At 37.4% G+C, this 22396-nt stretch overlaps 1 long non-coding RNA gene across 1 annotated transcript in view; it reads right to left on the bottom strand.

Moving 5' to 3' along the window:
• The window catches only part of LOC137018921 (uncharacterized), a 32602-nt gene extending 14451 nt beyond the window's left edge, over positions 1 to 18151 (bottom strand). Inside the window, exons 1-3 of the long non-coding RNA XR_010894951.1 lie at positions 17879 to 18151; positions 6309 to 6419; positions 2789 to 2884 (exon numbers count right to left, since the gene is read on the bottom strand). This is a non-coding gene — a long non-coding RNA (uncharacterized lncRNA). The remainder of the gene's footprint in view (positions 1 to 2788; positions 2885 to 6308; positions 6420 to 17878) is intronic.
• Between the last annotated feature and the right edge of the window lie 4245 nt (positions 18152 to 22396).

Here is a 22396-nt window from a genome sequence, read left to right on the forward strand (position 1 = left end):
GGAGTCACCGCCGTCCGCCGTGGGCCGGAGCCTGCTACCGTCCGCCATGAAGGGGAGGAGCAGGGGACGGGGGAGGAGCTGCCGGATGCCCTCAGCCGGAGGGGCCATCGCCGGCCGCCAGGAGGCGGTCGAGGATCAGGCCGTCCACTGAACATCCAGTGCCACCGCATGGCACCGCGAAGAAGAGCCTCTTGGCAAGCTGAGGACCGAGCGGCAGTGTGTCTGGGAACCGGACCAAGAATTTTTTTTTTTCTCTTTTTCCTGTCTCCCCTCTCTCGTTCTGTCGCTCCCCTTGCTTTAGTCTCCTTTTTTTTTTTTGCTTTAGTCGACGTCAGTAAAGGAGAGAGAGGACCAGGCCTGGACTTTATTTTATGTTTTATTATGTTTGTGTGGCCGGCAGACTTCCGCGAGGGTCTGCCGGCATTACTTTCGTTTTGTTCTTTGTTTATTTTATATTAAAGTTTTGTTGAATGTTCGCCGGTTCCCGCCTCCTTCTTCCTGTATATACGAACTGTGTTACAGTTACCATGATTTCTTACTGTTTTCACGGAGACAAGACTGTCGTTATTTTCATTTATTAAACATTTGCAGTCTGTATAATTCATAAACACCTCTTCATTCTTTATAAATCTCTCCAACAGTGTGTAATGTTAGCTTTAGCCACGGAGCACTATCAAACTCATTCAGAATCAAATGTAAACATCCAAATAAATACTATACGTGATTAGACATGTTGCATGATGAACACTTTGTAAAGATCCATTTTGAGGGTTATATTAGCTGGGTGAAATTTGTTTATGGTGTTGAATCAACACATTTATAATGATAGACAGTTAAAAAAAAATTAATAAAAAAAAAAAAAAAACTATGGGGTATTTTGAGCTGAAACTTCACAGACACATTCAGGGGACACTTAAGACTTATATTACATCTTTTGAAAACATGTTCTTCGACACCTTTAACACGCTATAAAGTAAAATATCTAGCTTCCGCCAGACCGCCTTCCGTATTCAACTTACGAAGAAAGCTATTTTCGTAAGTTGAATACGGAAGGCGGCCTGGCAGCTGTTGTCAACAAAAGAGAAACTTAAAGGACTCCCTGCGGTTTTCCGATTAAATAAAATCTGGTTTAACATTTAACAAAATAAAAATTATATACTTTTTAACCACAAATGCTCACTCTGCGATGTGCCATGCATTAAGTAATCACATTGAAAAGGTCATGCGTGATGTAGGCGGAAGTACCAAGTAAGCATTTACAAAGCGAACATGCAAAGACTCAAACTGCCTTTACAAAAAGAAGGTAAAACAATGATGTCAGGCGATTTTGAAGCTTGATTTTGATGAAAGTTTTTCACCTTACCGCAGTACTTCCGCATATGTCATGTATGACTTTCCAATGTGATTACGTAATGCGTGCCGTATCTCAGAGCTAGTGCAAGATGTGTGTTTGTGTTAAAAAGTATATCATTTTAATTTTTTTTTAGAAAATGACCGATCGTTTCGCTGTATAAGACACTTATTCCTCGGTTGGGATCATGTATTCTTTAACTTTCCACTCCCATCAGCGCTTTTTGGAATTGCACTCTCAAGCTAATTTGCCCTATTTAAAAAATCTGCCCCTAAATTCTCTAGAGCCCCTAAAGGGACATAGAGAAGGAAAACATATGAGATGGCGGAAAAATTATTTGTTAATGCTTTCGCGTTCTCGCAAATGTTTTGCGTTTCGCTTGAGAAACTTTGCATCCACTTGCAAAGAACACAAACGGAACGCAAAGTTTCTCTGGGGAACACAAAGCTTTTGTGAGTGAACGTAAAAGCATATGAAAATATATTTTTTCCTCCCATCTCATATTTTTTCCATCACCATGTCCCTTTAGGGGCTCCGTGCAAAACAGGCCTAGCAGGTTTATGGTGTTTTTTTGTCTGTTCTCTTCAAAATGTAATTTTGTGTTGGACGCATAACAAAGAAAGTGATACTGGTCTGTTACAACATGAGGATGAGTAAATAATGAGATCAATTTAATTTTTGGGTGTACTATCTCTTTAAATATCTTCTCTGGCCTTCATCCAAGTCTTTGCTACTGGACTCCAGCATGTCAGGGTGCAGTTACATATGGTAACCGTGCCATGTGAATTGGTTTAAATAGGTTCTGACAGGTCGACCGCATTGTCCCAGTGGCTGCACAGCTTGGACACGCTCACGTCTGAAACCCAGCGGTACAAATGTGGTCCGAATCTCCCAAGCTTTCCCCCTTCCCAGAATCTAGTAGTTCTGGCCATCTGCTGCCAGCACTGTAATGCTGATGAATAATGTTGCCTTGATAAACTACAACAATATAAAGCACTAACATCATAAGAAAGAAGAATTTCCTCCCAGTTTCCATCTGCTTGTGTGTGTGCATTCATCATTTAGATTCTCATTAGCACCAAATTAACGTTAATTTCCTTATCGCTATGATTTAAATTGAATTTCATAATAGATCCGACAGCAAGCAAATGAACAATGTGATGCAATCAAATTATGCTGCTGTTTCAGTTCCCGTAGTTACGGTGTCCAAGGCCAACACTTCCTGATCCAATCAGAAGTGGGGCGCTGATCATGCACGCTCATTTAGAATGGATGCAGGAGGGAGAAGAATTCAATTGGCTGTCAGCAGGAGGCTGTTGCAGTCTATTTTTGTGAGTAGTATGGGACAAATCATTGTTCTCTTTTGATGAGAGATATTATGGAGAACCGCTGGAAGTTATTGTCAGGGGGCAAATTAATAACACATTTCCGACTGACCTTGACTAGTGGCTCACATTTTGAAACAGGATTAAGCAAGGCCCTGCTGAGGTTATTGTTCGCCATTCTGAAATGTCAGACCACGGTATCCTTTTGCTGGAAAATAATTAAGGGGAAAATTTAATAACGTGTATAGAGCATATTGATGATTAACATGCATTGCCTCTAATGGTAGAAAGCACTTATTTGACTAAAAAAAAAAAATAATACAACAAAGAAAAATCAAGAAGGCAGGTTTTCTAGTAAACCTTCCAATTATTATAGTTATTTTCAAATTCACAAATTAAAGGATTAGTTCACTTCTGGGTTCACTGGGTTGAAGGTCCAAATGTCAGTCAAAGCGCTCTACACTGCTAAGTGTATTACTGCCCCCCACAGGTCAAAGTTTGAACTAATTCTTATATACTTGCACTAGCATATTGTATAGGACAATTTAGTTTAAATTTTGACCTGTGGAGGGCAGTAAAGGCCCCGGTATACTTCAAACAAAGTTCTTTTTCATTCTTCGTTTAGGGGTAAAACGAAGTTCGAAATGCGTCACCAGTGATATACTGTAAACGGACATCTGATGCCACCGATTAGATGAATATGTAAATATGTGCTGTACATTTTCTTCTCAGTAACAAAATAAACACAAAAAAATGAGAAAACAGCAAGCATTATTATAGAAAGCATAAGAAAAGCGTCTGATCATAACAACATGGGTATGTTACATGAGCTCTGCAAATTAGCGCTCCAGTCACGTTTATTTATATAGCACTTTATTCAACAGATTGCTTAAAATCAAGCAGCTTTACAGTATCAAACATGAAAAACAGTGTAAGTGCCTCATTTTTTTTCTACAAGCTCAACTTCATTTTGTACTATAAAGCGGCTTCAGTCGTTAATGAAGTTTTTGAGGAAAACATTCCAGGGTTTTTCTCCATATAATGGACTTCAACGGCTACCAATGGGTTGAAGGTCCAAATTGCAGTTTCAGCGCAGCTTCAAAGCGCTCTACACAATATCAGCTGAGGAATAAGTGTGTTATCTAGCGAAACGATTGGTCATTTTCTAGAAAAAATAAAAATGTATATACTTTTTAACAACGAATGCTCATCTTGCACTAGCTCTATGATGCACCACACGTTACGTAATCACGTTGGAAAGGTGACATAGGCAGAAGTACCAAGCAAGTGTTTACAAAGTGAACGGCAAAGACTAAGTAAAACAACAATGTGTTCATGTTTTCACCCGCGGAGCTCTTACCTCAACAAACTCAAACACACGAAATGAGTCAAAGACGCGGTCCACGCGAGTGAAGGCGGAGCCTCGGCGCACTCCTCCTATTACGTTATCGTCCCTGACCAATGGTAGTACGAAGGTGTTTTGCAGCTGGAGCAAACTTTTCCTGAAAGTTCGCTTTGGCAAGCCGTTTCGAACTTCCAAAACGAACTTCATTTTGGCCTGATTTTGTTCAAAATTATGTCACATCAGTTTGTTCTTCGATTTCGTTTGAAGTATACCGGGGCCTTATTACACTTAGCAGCATCTATACTGCTGGAATTCTACAAGAAGAAGAGTGCAAGAGGTAGTGCAAGATGAGCGTTTGTGATTAAAACATATATAATTTTTCATTTTATTTTAGAAAAAGACCGATCATTTTGCTAGATAAGACCCTTATTCCTCATCTAGTATTGTGTATAGTGCTTTGAAGCTGCACTGAAACTAACATTTGGACCTTCAACCCAGTGAACCCCTCTGAAGTCCACTATACAGACAAAAATCCTGGAATGTTTTCCTCAAAAACCTTAATTTCTTTTCAACTGAAGAAAGAAAGACATGAACATCTTGGATGACATGGGGGTGAGTAAATTATCAGGAAATTTTAATTCAGAAGTGAACTAATCCTTTAAGGGGAATGGCCAAACATGAGAGCTCCAGAATTAAAAAAATAAATAAAATATAATCAAGCACACTGTCTTTGTATTTCAAAATATTGCAGAACTATCACCAGCATATCTATAACATAGGGAAAACCAAAATTATAATTACTAATTACTCAAAGAAAATATTAAAGGATAAGTTCACTTCAGAATTAAAATTTCCTGATAATTTAATCACCCCCATGTCATCCAAGATGTTTATATCTTTCTTTCTTCAGTCGAAATGAAGTTAAGGTTTTTGAGGAAAACATTCCAGGGTTTTTCTCCATATAATGGACTTCAACGGCTACCAATGGGTTGAAGGTCCAAATTGCAGTTTCAGCGCAGCTTCAAAGCGCTCTACACGATATCAGCTGAGGAATAAGTGTGTTATCTAGCGAAACGATTGGTCATTTTCTAGAAAAAATAAAAATTTATATACTTTTTAACCACGAATGCTCATCTTGCACTAGCTCTATATGCACCACATGTTACGTAATCACGTTGGAAAGGTGACATAGGCAAAAGTACAGAGCAAGTGTTTACAAAGTGAACGGCAAAGACTAAGTAAAACAACAATGTTGGATGATTTTGAAGTTGGAGGAGAAAAAAGTTTTTCACCCTTTTCAAAGGAGTTTTTCACCCTACCGTGACACGTGTGACCTTTCCAATGTGATTATATAATGCGTGGCACATCGCAGAACTAGTGCAAAATGAGCATTTGTGGTTAAAAAGTATATTTTTTTAGAAAATGACCAATCGTTTCGCTAGATAAGTCCCTTATTCCTCGGCTTGGATAATGTAGAGCCCTTTGAAGCTGCACTGAAACTGCAGTTTGGACCTTCAACCCATCGCCGTTGAAGTCCACTATATGGAGAAAAATCCTGGAATGTTTTCCTCAAAAACCTTACTTTCTTTTCGACTGAAGAAAGAAAGACATAAACATCTTGGATGACATGGGGGGTGAGTAAATTATCAGGAAATTTTCATTCAGAAGTGAACTAATTCTTAATATTATTCTTTTCTAAGTATTAATCATGTTTTTGTTCTTGTATTTCTTCATATAGTAATACATATCATACTTTAGTGAAATTATAACATAATAGTTTGGCAGTTGCTCAGTAACCTTCTGTGAAACTTTCACTATGAAATTAAAGCAAACTGTTCTTGTGAAACTAAACGCATCCAAGAAAGTATGTCAAAGCTCTCACAGCTTGACTCCAAACCAGATTTAGTTTCAGGCAACATGTGAATTACACACACTGAAAAACAAAGGCAAAATTCAGTGAAGTCTTTGTCTATAACACCATAAAGCAGGGTTCAACGATTCAAAGCTATCACGCCTCTTAGATAAGCTCACAATAGATGTATGACAGTTGACGCTTCTCTTTTTCTCTTCAAACTTGAAAGTGCAAAATGTCAAATATACTCATCAACTTTGCTAAATTAGACAAAGCTAAAGTTTTAAGACTAATGTTTTTCTTAAATTTCATCAGACATTTTGCATGAAACAGAAGTTGTGATAGTATTTTCTTATTGTGACGTATATCTGAGTGAAACTCAAAAAAAGCTTCTTGAATAATAATAATAATAATAAAAAAAAAGTAGGTTAGTACTTGATTTTGTCCATCTGGAATTGATTGGATTGTTGGATCATTGGTTTGCTATTTCTGTGATGTCATTTGAGAGACAGGTTGTCCCATCCTCAGAGAAGAGAAGAGATGTCGCTGCAAGAGTAAGGGAAAGTTTTTTGATTAAAGAATACCATAAAAAAATAATTATGTGCACAAATATATCATTTCTAAATGTGTACTGCAATATTCCATAAAATATAAGACATGAATTTTGATTTTGTGGTGACTTTAAAATGAACTTCTCTCTGTATCTGTCAGACACAAAAAGCTTGAGAAGTTTTGCTGATGTAAATATATATGTTCATATTTTTACCTCACATCATATTGAAATGTAAAACCGAGAGTAGCACTTTGACAGAAAATTACTTCAACCAAGTTGAAATGTAAACAGCTAGACCAGGCGAATGCTTCAGCAACAGGCCCACACACACAAACAAACTCATACTTTTCAGACTGTAACAGCTTAACAAAATTGCCTTTGCAGAGGCGACTGTGGCGGTATATGATGTCGTCCCTCTGCTTATTTGCTTGTGGACTTGTCGCTTAAAATTGCTGAGAACATAAACTTGTCACCAAACAGTCCTAACTCTGAGAGCGGCAGTATGTATATTGGAGATTCACAAACTCATAAACAGGTCTTTTTTATATATAGAAATAACATGCAATTAAGTGACTAAAAAGCCTCCAAAATCTTGCACTGCTGTCTCACCATTAATCCACATCAAGCTGCTGAAAACTAGAGTGACACATACGTTATTGTGTAATAACTGTGAGAAAACACAAGAAAGCAGATTTGATTTATTCGCTCTGGCTGCGGTAGATCGGCACATACAGCATGAGCTCCACAATAAGATCAAGTCAGTCAAAATGAGCATCAGCATCACCGCAATTTACCCTGCCAGAGTCAAAGAAAGAGACTCACAGTTCAGCTGCCATCCTACGGGGGGCGCAATATGCACAAACTGCACGAGGTAAAAAAGCACAGTACATTTATCTAACTTGCACGGTCACCTGTCACCCGGTGCTATTTAGCTGGTTTCACCCCATCTGAGGGGGTCGTAGTTTGGGGTACGTATATGGGGAGATGGAAAATGAAAGGTAAACTAGACCTCAACCCATTAAGTCATTTGCAGGTCTGAAAAAATGGACCAGACGACCATGAGCTAATGACGTCTTTCTGTTATCTCTAAGGGCTGGTGTGTGTTTGCAAGAGTGCGTTTGTGTCGCTTGCAGATTGAGTGAGTGCACGAGAGAGAGAGAGAGAGGGAATGAGAAAGCGTACCTACTGTAGGGATAAATTATGTAAAAAGAGTAAAAACATGTTTGAATGACACAAAGTCAGCCCTTTGCTCGTCAAACCCGCCTTCAACAATTTGCCAATTTGCATAAACCCCTCTAATATTTGACCTAAAAGAGCTGTGGCGGCTCCGCTTGAGTGGTAATGCTGTCTGTGCATCCACACCACTGACCACGTCTGAGGGAACAGAGAGAGCTCTGCCCGCGGCGGTCAACGCGCCTGTCCTTTTTTCACAGGTAATTTGCTTCACATCTCCATATTTGGATTACTGCTGTGGGGCTGTGCTGGTGGCATTTTGCAGGTTTTTATTTGAAATATAGCCACTTCCGTTTCCCCAGCAGGAGGCTTCTCATAGAGCTCCTCGATTACTTATAATTATCAGACAGTTCAAATCTCTCCCTGCAGTCGCAGTTCCAAAAGGAATCGAATTTGTTCTCTCTCTCTCTTTTTTTTTTAGGAGGGGACTGTACTAATTTCATTTGATGTATGTAAAGGTGTATAAATAATAATAGCATTCATTCATCGTTTTTATTTGCCTGTTTACCCTGCTGAAAATTAAGCTAAAATATTAGGTAGCTGTTAAGCTATTAGTTGTATGAATAATCCTTCTTTCTTTCTTTCTTGTTTTTGTTTGCCTGTTTTTGCTGGGAAATTGGGTGTATAAAAAATAATTTCATTATTTAATTTCACTAACTGTTTTTATAAAGGCTAAATGTTAAAGGTGGGGTAAGGGATATTTCAAAAATGCTGTTGGACATTGTTGATGTTTTATGACGCGTTTTTGTAGGCCAATCCAGAAGTTAGCGGTGCATGGGTTCCCTCGATCGAAAGCCTATGCATTTTTCCCATAGACTTTTGGAAAAATCGCAGAAAATAAGCTCTGTGTTTAACAAAGGGTTATGACACTTACACGTTTTGTCTATCAAGATAATCTTTACAAGTTAACACAACATTTATAGATTTTGAAGCCTAAATAAAGTCGTCAGATATAAAAGGCTAACAGTAGGCTATAAACGGACTACAGCACACTCAAGTTATCACCACCAAACTTCCTCAAGCTGTATTTAAAAAACAACTTTATTTAAAAACATGCTCGCTGATTATGATCTGTGCTGTTATGAATACTTATCCACTTTTTTTATGACAAATGCTGTCCAAATGTCCCGTTTTTAATGATGACGTCTAAAGTCCCCGCCAAAGGAAGTAGTCCCTTTTAGCAATTTGTTAGCAACCGCCGATTTTAAGACACAGTAAAAGTTTAAAAAATCACAAGTGGGTTATAACTGGTGTGTTTTATGTCATAGATCAAAACGTGAAAGTATTTTGTTAACCACAGACCTTATTTCAGGCGATTTAGCAAAAACCCATAGTCTTGACGGCGTTGGAACCGGAAGTCCTAAAATGCTAAATCGCTTCCGGATTTTGCCTACAAAAATGCGTCATCCCTGAGGCACTCTATACACCCCTCTTTTCATTGCTCCACCTCCAAAACTCACCCTCCAATCCTAATCACCGAGTCTCGAACCCCGCTTGGCGAGTGCACTGACAATTCCATCCAAAGCTGTGAATTTAACCTATAAATTGCAATATTGCATAAAACATTTGCGAATAAAGCATTGTTTCCATCCAGTAAGTAAAAGAGAACAAAATAGTCACTTTTTGGTTAACTGGCACTAAATATCACTAAGAAACACAGGAGAAGCCACTGTATATAATCATTTTCATATATAATAAATTATTTGGGTCTCACAGCGCGCAGACGAAATGAAATAAACGTGTTATCTTGCTTTCAGAGGAGGGTGGTGCTGTTTAGAAACGTGGTCATGTTAGACAGTTCTGGGAGGAATTATACAGAACCACACTGACGACAGTCTTTTCAGATGCTTTGCAACAATTTTTCCACTGATTAGTACAGTTATGCCGTCCCATAGCGCAAAGTCACATGATTTTTTTTGATGCAGATCGAGGAATTTATTCAGTAAATGTGTTTCCATCGTAGTTTATGCGCATGTTTTCTTATCGGATAGAAAATTTATCCAACTCAAACGAGCGCATACGTTTTTTTATGCACATTTTTAGAATTTATGCGCATCTTGGCATTTCCATCCAGCAGTTTTTGATGCGATATCCCAAATTGCGCATAAAAATAGGTGGATGGAAACATAGCTACTGCATTCTCTAGCAGTTGTCAGTGCACCTCTTGACACATCTCTTATAGCTGGCCTCTCTTCCACAAGCAAGCGAGAGTGGGTGGCTGTGTACAGGGGCGCCACCAGGAATTTTGGGCCCCATGACAAAAAAAATTTAATTGGGCCACCTCTGCGCAGCTGTTGTCACCACATCTCTAGGACCTAACTGTCCCATCAAAAGCTTTACATAACTCTAATCAAAGGCTTGCAACTGTCTTGCTTCTTGTAGTTCAATACTAGTACCAGGGCTGGACTGAGGCTAAAATTCGGCCCTGGAAAAACCCAGCCCATGCGGCCTACGAGTTCCCCTGTGAATGTTTTTGCTGGGGTTAGGGCCTTAAATTGGAGTAAATAAATGAATAAATAAAACAAGGACAGTGACAAATAATGATGGATATTGATTGAATTTACTACAAATGCAGTTAACAAATTTAATATTGCACTTTTGTCACATAGAAATTCACTTTGGCAGTTAAGCACTGATTTTCATGCCGTTAAGTAAATTTAATGCTATTAAATCCTGTCATCATTTACTCACTCTCATGTTGTTCCAAACCTGTATGACTTTCTCTCTTCTGAACACAAAAGAAGATATTCTGAAGAATGCTGTCAACCAAACTATTTTGGTTAAGCTACCCTTGACTCCAATTATTTTATTTTTTATGTTATACAGAAAGTAATTCATGTTTATAATGACATTAGGGTGAGTAATTTAAGACATTTTGGGTTGAACTTCTCCTTTAAAACAATAACATTTTTAAAGAGTTAACACCTAATATAAGTAAGACACTGATATCTATCTTTCATGATGCTCTCATTGAAATAACATTTTACTTCAATTAAAATTCATAAGAACTATTAAAAATGTCATAAAACATATTTAAAGAAATAAAAAATAAAGCTTTGTCCGCTTTAGAGCTGTTTTGTTAATTATCCTTTAATTGCCCTTTACTATGGTTTAACTGTAAGATCATGGTAGACAGAGCACAGGTAAAACCATGGTTCTTATTACCTTGGGTATATGATTTCTAAAATAAATAATAAACTATAGATTGTGTAATAAAGTATTGTAAGCATAGAAAATACGAAAACAGTCTTTATGAAAGAAAGTGATTTATATTCCGCAATATTAAACATAAGTAGGCCTAATAATAGCATAATTTTTAATAAATACATTTCTGCCAAAACGCCATATTTCTTCACTGTTAGTAGCTGCAAGGTAAATTACTATAAAGGTGGTGGTGTTGGATTGACAAGCTTGTAGTTGTGTGTATTAGCGTTTTACAATTTACCTTGTCATGTCTTTACATGTTCGCGGCTGTTTTCAGCTAGATTCATCACCGAACCTATGTTCCCATGATATCACACGACTGTTTTAAACTAAATTCTGAGACAAATCTGAAAGGATCAAGGCATCAAGCGACTTGCGTTGTTTATTACTTCATAGGGCGGCAGTGGTGAGCAGGTATATTTGCCTTTTGCAGTTTCTCATGCGCTCCAATTAAAAACAAAAAAACTGCACGGGAGGGGGAGGTCTCTCTCACTTTTGGCCTCTCAGTTCAGAAGACAAACCAATGGGCCAGTCCTTGGCAAAAAAATAAAAAATAAAATAAATAAATTAATTAAAAAAATATATATAAACTTTTATCGGCCCCAAAGTGCGTCGGCCTACCGGGAAAATGCCTGGTATGCCAGATTACCTGTCCAGCCCTGGTCTCTGTATTTCTTGCGCGCTGTGCATTGATTGACTGTCTGCAACTAGCTAACTAAACACTGTCACTGATGAGTGCGCTAAGGCAGGACCAAACCATTTCATGCAGATACAGGGGGGTGGTCGGTCAATATGGATGTTTTATTTTTTGGTCAATGGTGATATTTAACTTTTATTGCCAAATTAAGTAAAATCAAAGACATCATTCATTTTATTATTATTTGAAATATACTCAATGATGATGGTTTATATAGTGTATAATAAAATAAAAATTTTAAATTAGTTTTTACCTATTTGTTAGGGCCCCTAACTCCAACACCCACCCCCCACCCCCCCATACGGCGCCCATGGCTGTGTATCACAGATGATGTGCAACAAAATAATGCTTCATGAAAAATAAAGCGCAGATGATGAACGAACTACAAGGAAGCACAAAAAATGAATGTACAATACACAATAGTAAATACAAACAAGAGTTTGTTGTTAGTCTCCAACAGCACAGCAGCTCCAGTCAATCGATGACACTCAAACCCAGTGTTACTCACGTGTGAAGCGGAATCAAAGCAGCCTTCGTGTCTGTTTTCAGGCCTTCCCAGTTAGCTCTTTCCAGCGTTGGAAAGCTTTTGTAATATTAACACGGGTCCTAAAGATCTTGCCCAGTCATAACCCTTCATTCCACTAATATTCTTCTGAGCTTTTCTCTTTTGTATTGTGTCTAATCTCTCTTTCTGCAGTCTTTCTTCAGATCTCCCTCTTGCTCGTTCTCTCTCCTCAACCGCCATATGCCCCTAATGCTGATTGGCTACATTTGTTGTTTGCTGGTGTGTTGGTCTGACTAACTTCCAAACAGAGTTTTTCAAATATCGCTTACCCCACCCTTAATTACATTACACCTTTAACCTTTTTTGTTCTTTTGTATGTTTTTGTTTACAACAGGGAAGAGAACGCAGGGAAAAAATTAGGAAAAGAGAGGAGAAACCAGATCAGGAAACGCTGCAAACCAAGCTTAAACCCACATGAAGGCCATGGCTCAATGAGTGAACCATCACGCAACGGCTCTCACCTGAACAGACTTGTATTTCTATGCCACTGAGCGGTTTGAACAGGCAGTAAGATGAAATGATGGTTGGAACGGACCGATACAGTAGCTCCAATGATGTAATGCTGTGAATGACCTTCTGTCAACCCTCAGCCTGTTCCATCAGCCAACAGCATCTTCCCTACAGACAAATATTAAAGGTCTAGACAGGAATGACAGAGACTGAGGAGAACCTTACAGCCAGAGCAGAAAGAAAGGTAATAGAATAGGTAATCAAAAACATGGCCTATCTATCAAATCCCATTCTCTCCAATACAATCACTTTTGTTGGACCTAATCATAAAGAAAAAAGCAGATAAGTCTGATGGTGGAGAAGCAAAGCTTTAAAAAATTTTTTATTCAGGCAGGATTAAAATAAGAGGCGCAAACACTCAACAAGCAGTTATCTTCCTTCAGGGCAAGCCTGCAGTCGTTTCCAAGTATCATTTTGCAAGTTTGAACCGGTAACCAAAGTAGTATAAAGGATAGTTTACCCAAAAGGTAACCATTCGCCTTCATGTAATGTTGTTCCAAACCCATATTTTCTTTTTTAACAGTTCACACTGCTTTGTTCTGTATAATGACTTGGAGCTGTCATGCTTCAAAAATGCTGAAAAAGCTCCATAAAAGTAACATTAAAGTAGTCCATTTGTCTTTGTGTGCTAAATTACAAGTATTCTGAAGTAATTCAACAGGTTTGTTTTCAGAAGAGAGCAAAATTTAAGTTTCTCCCTACACCAGCTCTCAACTATTTAAAAAAAATATATTTTGATATGGTTAATAATGAATAATTAAATAAATTTCTTTGTTTGGGCAATATTTCGTATAATTTACATTTTGACATAAAGTAAACAGACAGAAGTAAAAAGACATGGATGGAGACCCTATAGCAAGCGACCCTTATTTATTTATTTTTTATTCATTTATTTATTTTCAGATTGGTATTATTTTGTGATTGGTATGTATACAGTGTGGTTAGGAAGATCTCTTTCTCCCCTTTTTTTTTGAAAAAACAAACAAACTTGGAATTACATCAAAGTATAGAAGTACAGTAAATAATAACAAAAAAGGGGAAAAAATGTGTCTACGAATACAGAAAGTTATGTGAATTGTTTTGAATTTTAAGACAAGAAAGAGCAAAAAAAAACAGTTTTTATTTCAGTTAAAGCTACAGTTTGTAACTTTTTTTAGGTTAAAAATGATCCAAAATCAATTTTTGAGCAAGTACATAATCAGCTAGTGTTCAAAACTATCTCCTTACCTTAGCCCAATTTACAATGGTGAGCTTGTAATAATGTTTTTTAATCCGAGTGGTACCGGTGGGTTTCCAAAGGAAATTCGAGCATACCGCCATTCATCTTTGCGTCATTACATCACGTCTGTTTACATAAAGGAGTCCCAGCTAATAGGCTATATCGAATGTGAGGATGCTGCAGATGACAAATAATTTATAGCCTTTTCTCACAGCAGCTGAAATAATTAAATGTATAATTTTGATGCCGGATTGTATGGTATGACAAATTAACGTTAGAGATTAGACTGTAGAGACAGCGTTTCCAACAGGTAATGCTAATACCAGCACAGTCTCATTAGAAAAACGTACCTGTGGGAAAATACGTAGCGCCATGTACGTTTCGTGACAGTTTAAATGTGAAATGTCCACTGAGTGGCACTAAAAGCATGTTCAGTTTTTTCTGAAGCAGATGAACGTGAATATGGTACGATTTTATTATGTTGGTTTTATACTTATCACCTCAGTTCTGATTTTAAATGTCCAATGATTGGCACTAATGCTCCATTACATTTAAAAATAACGTACCTAGGGCTGGGGGATATATCGCATGTGTTTGTCACGCACAATTCGTCAGTAAAGCCGGTTCCCTGATTACCGCTAAATCGGCATCACCTGCTTTCAAATGGAGCGACATTTAATAGACAGAGCCGTAGATCACTGACAAGCCACGCAATATCGCGTTCATTATCGAAGGCGATTCATCTGGGATATGAACGCGATATTGCGTGGCTTGTCAATGAACTACGGCTCTGTCTATTAAATGCCGCTCCATTTGAAAGCAGGTGATGGCGATTTAGCGGTAATCAGGGAACCAGCTTTACTGACGAAATGCGCGTGACAATCACATGCGATATATCCCCCAAACGTACCACAAACACTACACCTAAACCTACCCAATAGTGGTAACAAAAGCAAACATGATCCGTTTGATCTCTTATCTTTGAGCTCTTTTACCATGACTCATCTTTCACGGGATTCATACCCAAGCCTTCCGCATCCTAAGTACAACTTCGTATCAGCTGAGCTAGCGAGCAAACTTATTATGTCAGAAAAGTGAAACCTATGGAGCTGGTTAAGCAAAGCGAAGTCCAAAATATATTTGTTTACAAATTGTGCACTTCGGTAAAAGCATTTTGAGATCATAATATAATATTGTGCAAGGAGATGTGAAAACAAGTCTTTATTAATCCATTATCTGACCCTGTAATCATAGCTGTGTATAAAAACGATTTAAATTGCTTGCTGTTTTACTGCCTCTAGTGTTCATTTCTGTTGGAATCTGCAGTGATATGTACATATTGGTATGTGTTTTATGACTTGCAAACATGTTCCCACAAGTACATCTTTCCATGAGACCAGGTTGGCTAATACACACTAAATACACGTAGTTATGCAATGCTGTTGTTGTTAACATTAACTATTTGAGAACAAAGTATAACAATAATAATAATTTGCATGGTTTGATGTGATATGAGCTCGAAGTGATCATTAGATTTAAACTTCATTCGTAGCACAATTTGTTTAATGCTTTTTTTTTTCTCAGTTGGTCAGAAAAAAAGCAGCAGACATGTTACGTACTTGTTCAGATGACATTTTCTGGTGAAAATTCTTATTTTGGTCATACTTCCAAGACTACAATCTGTGATTCTGAAGTACAGTATAAACCAATGACAGCGGTGACTGACAGCAAACATTCTCAAAACATTAGATGCACAACCCACATAAAGATGATAATTCCGCAAATATCTTCAATTGCAGGTTTCAAACAGAGATGGCGACAAAGAGGCAAAACTTACAGACTGCAGCTTTAAATTTCAGCCTGAAAAAAGCAGTATCAACATTCTGCAACAAATCTTTTGATCTGTTGTGTTCCACAGAAGAAAGAACATTCAGATTTGGATTGCATTGAGGGTGAATAAATAATGAGAGCTTTTTCATTTTATGGGTGAACTACAGGCATCCTTTTAAAACTGTGCAAACACAGCCTTGCACAACTGTAATCTGTGAGCTGTAATTCTGTTTTTGCCTTCAATTCTCTCTTAAAAAGCTGTGATCATCTACCACATCCACAACAGATAAGGAAAGGCAGCAAATGTTTGACTGGAATAAATAGCTTTGGACCTCCTGTGAGGAAAAGAGAGCCATTTGAGCCACACGTTCATTTCCGAGAGCAAAAAAAGAAACGGGAATTGCAACTCTTTCAGATGATACACCAGACGAGGTGTATGAGTGGAGCTTTTGTACGGAAACCTGCTTGCGATTATTGGCTGTGGGTGGAAATATGATTAAGTGCACTCAGAGTTCAGAGGCAATAAGCACCCACATTTGTGTTGCTTCAAGAATATGGTCTCACAACCGCTCTGAAGGCAATGTGATTTACTGTATGAAAGGTCAAGTTCAGACTGAAGAGAAGGAATATATTATACAAGTAAAGTAACCTTATTAAGTATGAGTAATGAGCGTACACACACCTACTGACATTCATTCTTTTAAAGGGGCACAGCTATACAGATTGTGGGACCATTAAAAGTCAAATGCACAATTCAGGAAGACTTCAATTCTCTAATTATCTATTATGCATGATTATATCATACTTAGTTCTCATTTATAATGATACTAGTGCATCTAAGCCCTATATATTTATGAATCTTTATGACCATCATGAGGGGATTTAAAAAGCTGGTCACTCAATGTAGAGAATGTGCTTTTGTTTCAGTTGAGGAAAAACAGGATATAATCAGACCAGATGATCTCATTATGTCATTGATTTGGATAAGCCTTGAAATTACACTGCTTGAGAAAAGGGTATTGACACATAGTGTAATTATGAGGGTTTTTAGCTTGATGACCGAATTGATTATCGCATGGATTTTGGCACTGCATTAGCAAGCTCTGGCAAAACTTCATAAACAATTTCCTTTGCTGTCGCACTGGAAGTCAGACTCCAGAATCCCCTTGAAAATAACAGAATATTAAAGTAAACATATCAAATGTCATTACTTTCAAATAAAACGGCATTCAAATTAGATGAATTACCCTTCTTAATTCAAATCTTGCAAAGTTGTGTTCATACTCGGTCAATGTCTGAATCCCTCCTCGCATACTTTGATGCTTTAAACATTGTAATTGATCCTCAAATTGCCCCTTAACTCACAAAATTTGTTCTCCAGGCTTTCAGTTTCATGGGGCTGGTGCTCATATTATTTATTACTGCAGATCTTGGTCTCTGATTAATTCCAAGCTAATTGCAACCTGTGCATGAGCTATTGATTTTTGAGACATAACTTTGCCCCTGGCTGCAATTTAGTAATTGTGCAAAGACAAATGTGCCTAAAACCTAATCTGAAACTCAGAAAAATTATGACCATCATCGCCTAATATTTTAGAGGCTGGTAAACACAGTGACTCTGACAAAAAGCTGCCCTGCTTTCATAATCCATAAACCCACCATTACTGTAAATAAATAAAATGAAATTAATACATAAAATAAAATAGGGCATCAACTGATTTTACAAGCCTGGGGCCTTAGAGATGCGAAGAGATATTAAACAGAAATACTGAAATTCTCACACATAGCCATGCGAAACACTTCCTATCCAGAGAGGAATCAACTGTATATTAAAACACTCCGATGCATATTGGCTGTTACATAAAATCACCTTATATAGGCATGCAAATATGGCTCCTAATGAATTAATGGAATTACGGAATCTAGCTTCCAGCTCTCAAGTTGGTTCTAATAATAATATGTGACAAGGAATATTCACAGCCTCCTTATTAGTGATATATTTGGCTTTAATTAGATGTTGTTTTTGCTCTTCAGAAATGAAGATATGGAAATTGCTAATAAAACAGCAGTGAACATTTTGTGCCTTTCATTTAAGACATAATTTACATCTAATTTTTATACATTTTAACTAGCAAAGAAATAAATAATTAAATAAATGATTTGTGCTTGTTTCTGCACAATATATGCTGCTTACCTGCACACATGGATTTAATGAAGACGTCAGGCAGTAGTCTAAAACTGTCACCGGTCACAATGATCCTGGCAGACCTGATGGATGAATTAATAGGAAGTGTCGTCTTCTTTGACCTGGACCTGGCAACCTCTCCTTACTCCCGTGGGACAAAGCTGGCAGCCTACTTAGTGTCAGGAATGGAGCTGCCAGATATACAGTAATTCTCATTCATTTCCCTGAAAATGTGCCGGCATATGACAGTACAGTCCTGAAACGGAGCCATTCCCATGGAAACATCTTTCGGCTGTGTCTATCAGGCTTGACGTTTGTTTGAGTCTGATGTCATTGTTTGCTATATGCTTGAGTCAGCTACTAGCATGACCTCACCAAAAGAGTGGATCAGATCTCCAAAACATTGCGTCTGGGTAGAATGAAATTAAAAGTAAAAGAAGGGAAGCATTTAGCCCATACATAGACATCTAATCGGATATAAGTTTCTTATTACAGTCAGTAAGCAATGCAACAATGACAAATAAAAAATACAGGAAGCGATGCACACACACACACAAAACATACAGGAAGCGAAAAAGCAAATACATAAAAGGTACAAAAAAAAAAAATCCTATTCCAAATTTTCATTATTTTGACTGGATGTATACAATATGTACGGAAGAGGATTAGGGCCAAGCAATAATAAAAAAATAAAACCATCTCGAGATTAAAGTTGTTAAATTTCGAGAAAAAACTCGTTAAATTTCGAGAAAAAAGTCGAAATAAAATGTTGAGAATAAACTCATTAAATTACGAGAAAAAACTTGTTAAATAAAAAAAAAGTCTAGATAAAATGTTGAGAATAAACTCGTTAAATTTCAAGAAAAAAGTCGAGATAATTAAAAAAAAAAGTCATTAAATTACATTTAATGACTTTATTCTCAACATTTTATCTCGACTTTTTTTCACAAAATTTAACAACTTTTTTCTCATAATTTAACGAATTTGTTCTCATAATTTAACGACTTTTTCTCGTAATTGAATGACTTTATTCTTAACATTTTATTTCGACTTTTTTCTCGAAATTTAACGAGTTTTTTCTCGAAATTTAACACCTTTAATCTCGAGATGGTTTTATTTTTTTATTATTGCTTGGCCCTAATCCTCTTCCGTAAATATATATATAACTTAAAGTGCTGTGAATTTATTGCATTACTTTAGTAAAGAATACAAATGATTACATTGTTACAGTTAGCAGGGATGTGGAGAGGTGAGAATCTGTAGGCAATCAGTGTTTTGTTTGAATAATCCACTTGAACAATAAAAGTCCAAACAGTGAAGATAATAATAATACAAACAGAGAAATATAATCAAAACGAGAAACAGAAAACACAACAGCTTTACAAAGGGATATGTAAAGACAACGACTGATAAACAAGGACTGAAACACAGAGGTATAAATAGAGTAACTACAGAAACTAAGGTTGAGTTCTAAATCGCTCCCTATACCCTCATTCACTGTTACCTACATTAGTCCACTAATATAGTACACTTGAAGGAGTGAATGTTGTTAGGGGCAGTTGTGGCCACAACTGAGGTGCCATTACCCCAATCACTCCTGGGCTCAAAAGCAAAAATGGCTGCACACTGCTTTGGGTGTGTTTTCACTACTCTCTGCTGTGTGTGCACTTGAATGGGTGAGCGAGTGAGCAACTTTGGACACTGAGGGTGTTTTCACACCTATGGATCATTTGTTTTGTTCCAAAACAGGTATAAATTTGTTACAATGTTGCATTTTCTTCTTGGTTCGGTTTGCTTTCACACAGCAACATTTCAAAGCGTACCAAAATGCGTTTATGCAAGTCACATGCGAGTACAGTGTGTCGAGACCATATATAAATGTTAAAATGAAGCAGAGCAAGAAAAAGGCTTTGTCGGGATAGCATTCTCGAACAGAGAAGTGCAATTACACAGCATTTAAGATAAAGAGGCGTTCGTTGGTTTTCAACTATAATAATGTGCTCACTCACAGAATCGGACACTACTGCTTGATATCGTTTGGTTCGTTGGTCCGTTAACTGGGTTGGATTGCTTTCACATCTTCAGCGAACCACTCCAGAGTTCATTTGGAGTTCTTCAAGGAGGTCTCGGTATGCTTGTTTGGTCCCCTTTTGGTGCGCACCCGAGTGCGATTGCTGCTTTCACACCTGCCCAAACGAACCGCTCCAAAGGGGAAAATGAACTCTAGTATGATTCATCTGAACTAAATGAGGCAGGTGTGAAAGCACCCTGAGTGTTAATTTTGCATAGTTTGTGCTGGCTTTTTAATAATAATTTGAAACTGGTAGCAGACTGGTAGCTTCAGTAATAATAAAAACATTTATCTTGAACTCTGTCATGGAAACTATGTACAAATAAAAAGGAATTCATAACTGTATGATATTATGCTGTACCCACATTGGACCAGCAGTTTGTAAAATGGATGGATGGATGATTCAGCTGTGGGCGCCATCTTCTGGCGAGATGGAAGAATCAGTTTGGTGTGACCCTTACATTGCATGAGTATTGAGTGAGTATTCTCTAGCCATTGAGTACATCGATGTACACTCGTTATTGTGGTGCATTGTGGGATTGAATGAGTGCACTCAATAATGGTTTCGGAAACCACTACAAATGGTGGTTCTCTCAAAAAGTTAGGCAATTTAGGGGGTGATACAGTATAGGGGGCTATATTCAATTAAAGCCTAAGAGTAACTATGGGAACAAAGGCTGTGTCTGAAATTGCCCCGATACCATTGAACAGGGGACTATTTGAGGGGATAGCCATTTGTAGTGGTGTCCGAAACCATAATGGACATTAACGAGTGCACTCATTCAATTCCACAATGTACCGCAAAAATGAGTATATAACCAATGTACGCTCAGTGGCTAGAGAATACCCATAATGCACTGTGAGAGTCACGCGCCAAATGAATTCCGGTGTCTCGCCAGAACATTTGCACTCGCAGCTGAATAATCCATCCAATTTTTTAAAACCGCTGGTCCAATGTGACTACAGAGTAATATCATACAGGTATAAATTCCTTTTGAATTGATTATTGAATTGTTTAATTAAGGTTTATACTGTACATAGTTTCCATGATAGAGTTCAAGATAAATCTTTTCATCTTACTACTGGAGCTGCCAGTTTGCTAAGTTTCAAATAATTATTAAATGGTTAGTTCACCCAAATGAAATTTGATCTTTGGAACACAATTAAGATATTTTTGATGAAATCAGAGAGGTATATGACTCGTCCATAGACAGCAATATAATCAATACTTTCAAGGTCCAGAAAGGTAGTAAAGACATAATTAAAACAGTCAACGTGACTGCAGTGGTTCTACCTTAATTTTATGAAGCGGCGAGAATACTTTTTGTGCGCAAAAACAAAAATAATGACTTTATTTAACAATCTCTATGGGGACAACATGAGAGTGAGTAATTAATGACAGAATTTTCATTTTTGGGTGAACTAACCCTTTAAAAAGTAAGCACAAACTATGCAAAAGTGGCAGCCTTTCCAGAGCACTAGTGTCCGAATTCACTCTCTTGTTTTCATTCACTCCTTCAAGTGAACTATATTAGTGGAGTAATGTAGGGAATAGTGAATGAGGGTATAGGGGGTGATTTCGGATATTCGGATATTAGTCCAGATATTAAAACCAAGAAACTCAAAACTAGTGAACATGTAATGGACATGTTTTTTATTTATTTATTTTTATTTGACATACCATACATTTCATACAATTAACTTTTAATTCAATTAACAGCCCTATAAAATGAATAAAATCTTATGTCAAGGTCATGGTATACTGGTTAGTGCATATGTTCAGACACACTGAGCCATGGTGCTCATGTCCCACACTGAAATATATATATCTATATATATCGATTATATATATATATATATTATCGATTGTCCAAAGTAGTCTTATGCCCCCTTAACATATGCAGATAGCAGCATGCATCATCTTCTGTAGGTGCTCTCTCAGCTCTTATTTTCCCCTGACCTTTTGCTGAACTTTCTGCCATTAGTCTGAGTCGAATTTGAGCAGAGTGCATATTTAAAAGTGTATACTCTTCCCTTTTCATCTTGCACTGAAGTTTCCTGACAAGCCAGAGGGAATGCGAATCAACGTGATATCTGGAAAAGTGCATTAAAGTGATAAGTTTATTCTACAGGCATGAAAGGGAATGGCAAAATAAGGCATCTGGCTCAGAGTGCTGCACTACTGGTGAAGCAGGGAGACTAATCAGACGCAAGCCTTCACAGAGAGAGAGAGAACTTGCATCACAGTGCAGACTGCAAAGACGACAAATCATAGACATACTGTGAATCAATATTTCATTTTAACGTGGACTGTAAATTATGAAGGGCTAACAAGGAGTGATAAGTTAATTCTGAGGCTGTGATTATATGTAAAAAGCCACAATGGTAGATATTCTGTGAGTTAATGTTGAGACAAACAGTTTGGGCCTGACAATCATAGTTATCTATACGTACCG

The sequence above is a fragment of the Chanodichthys erythropterus genome, chromosome 4 (assembly GCF_024489055.1).
Source record: "Chanodichthys erythropterus isolate Z2021 chromosome 4, ASM2448905v1, whole genome shotgun sequence".
NCBI classification, from domain to species: domain Eukaryota; kingdom Metazoa; phylum Chordata; class Actinopteri; order Cypriniformes; family Xenocyprididae; genus Chanodichthys; species Chanodichthys erythropterus.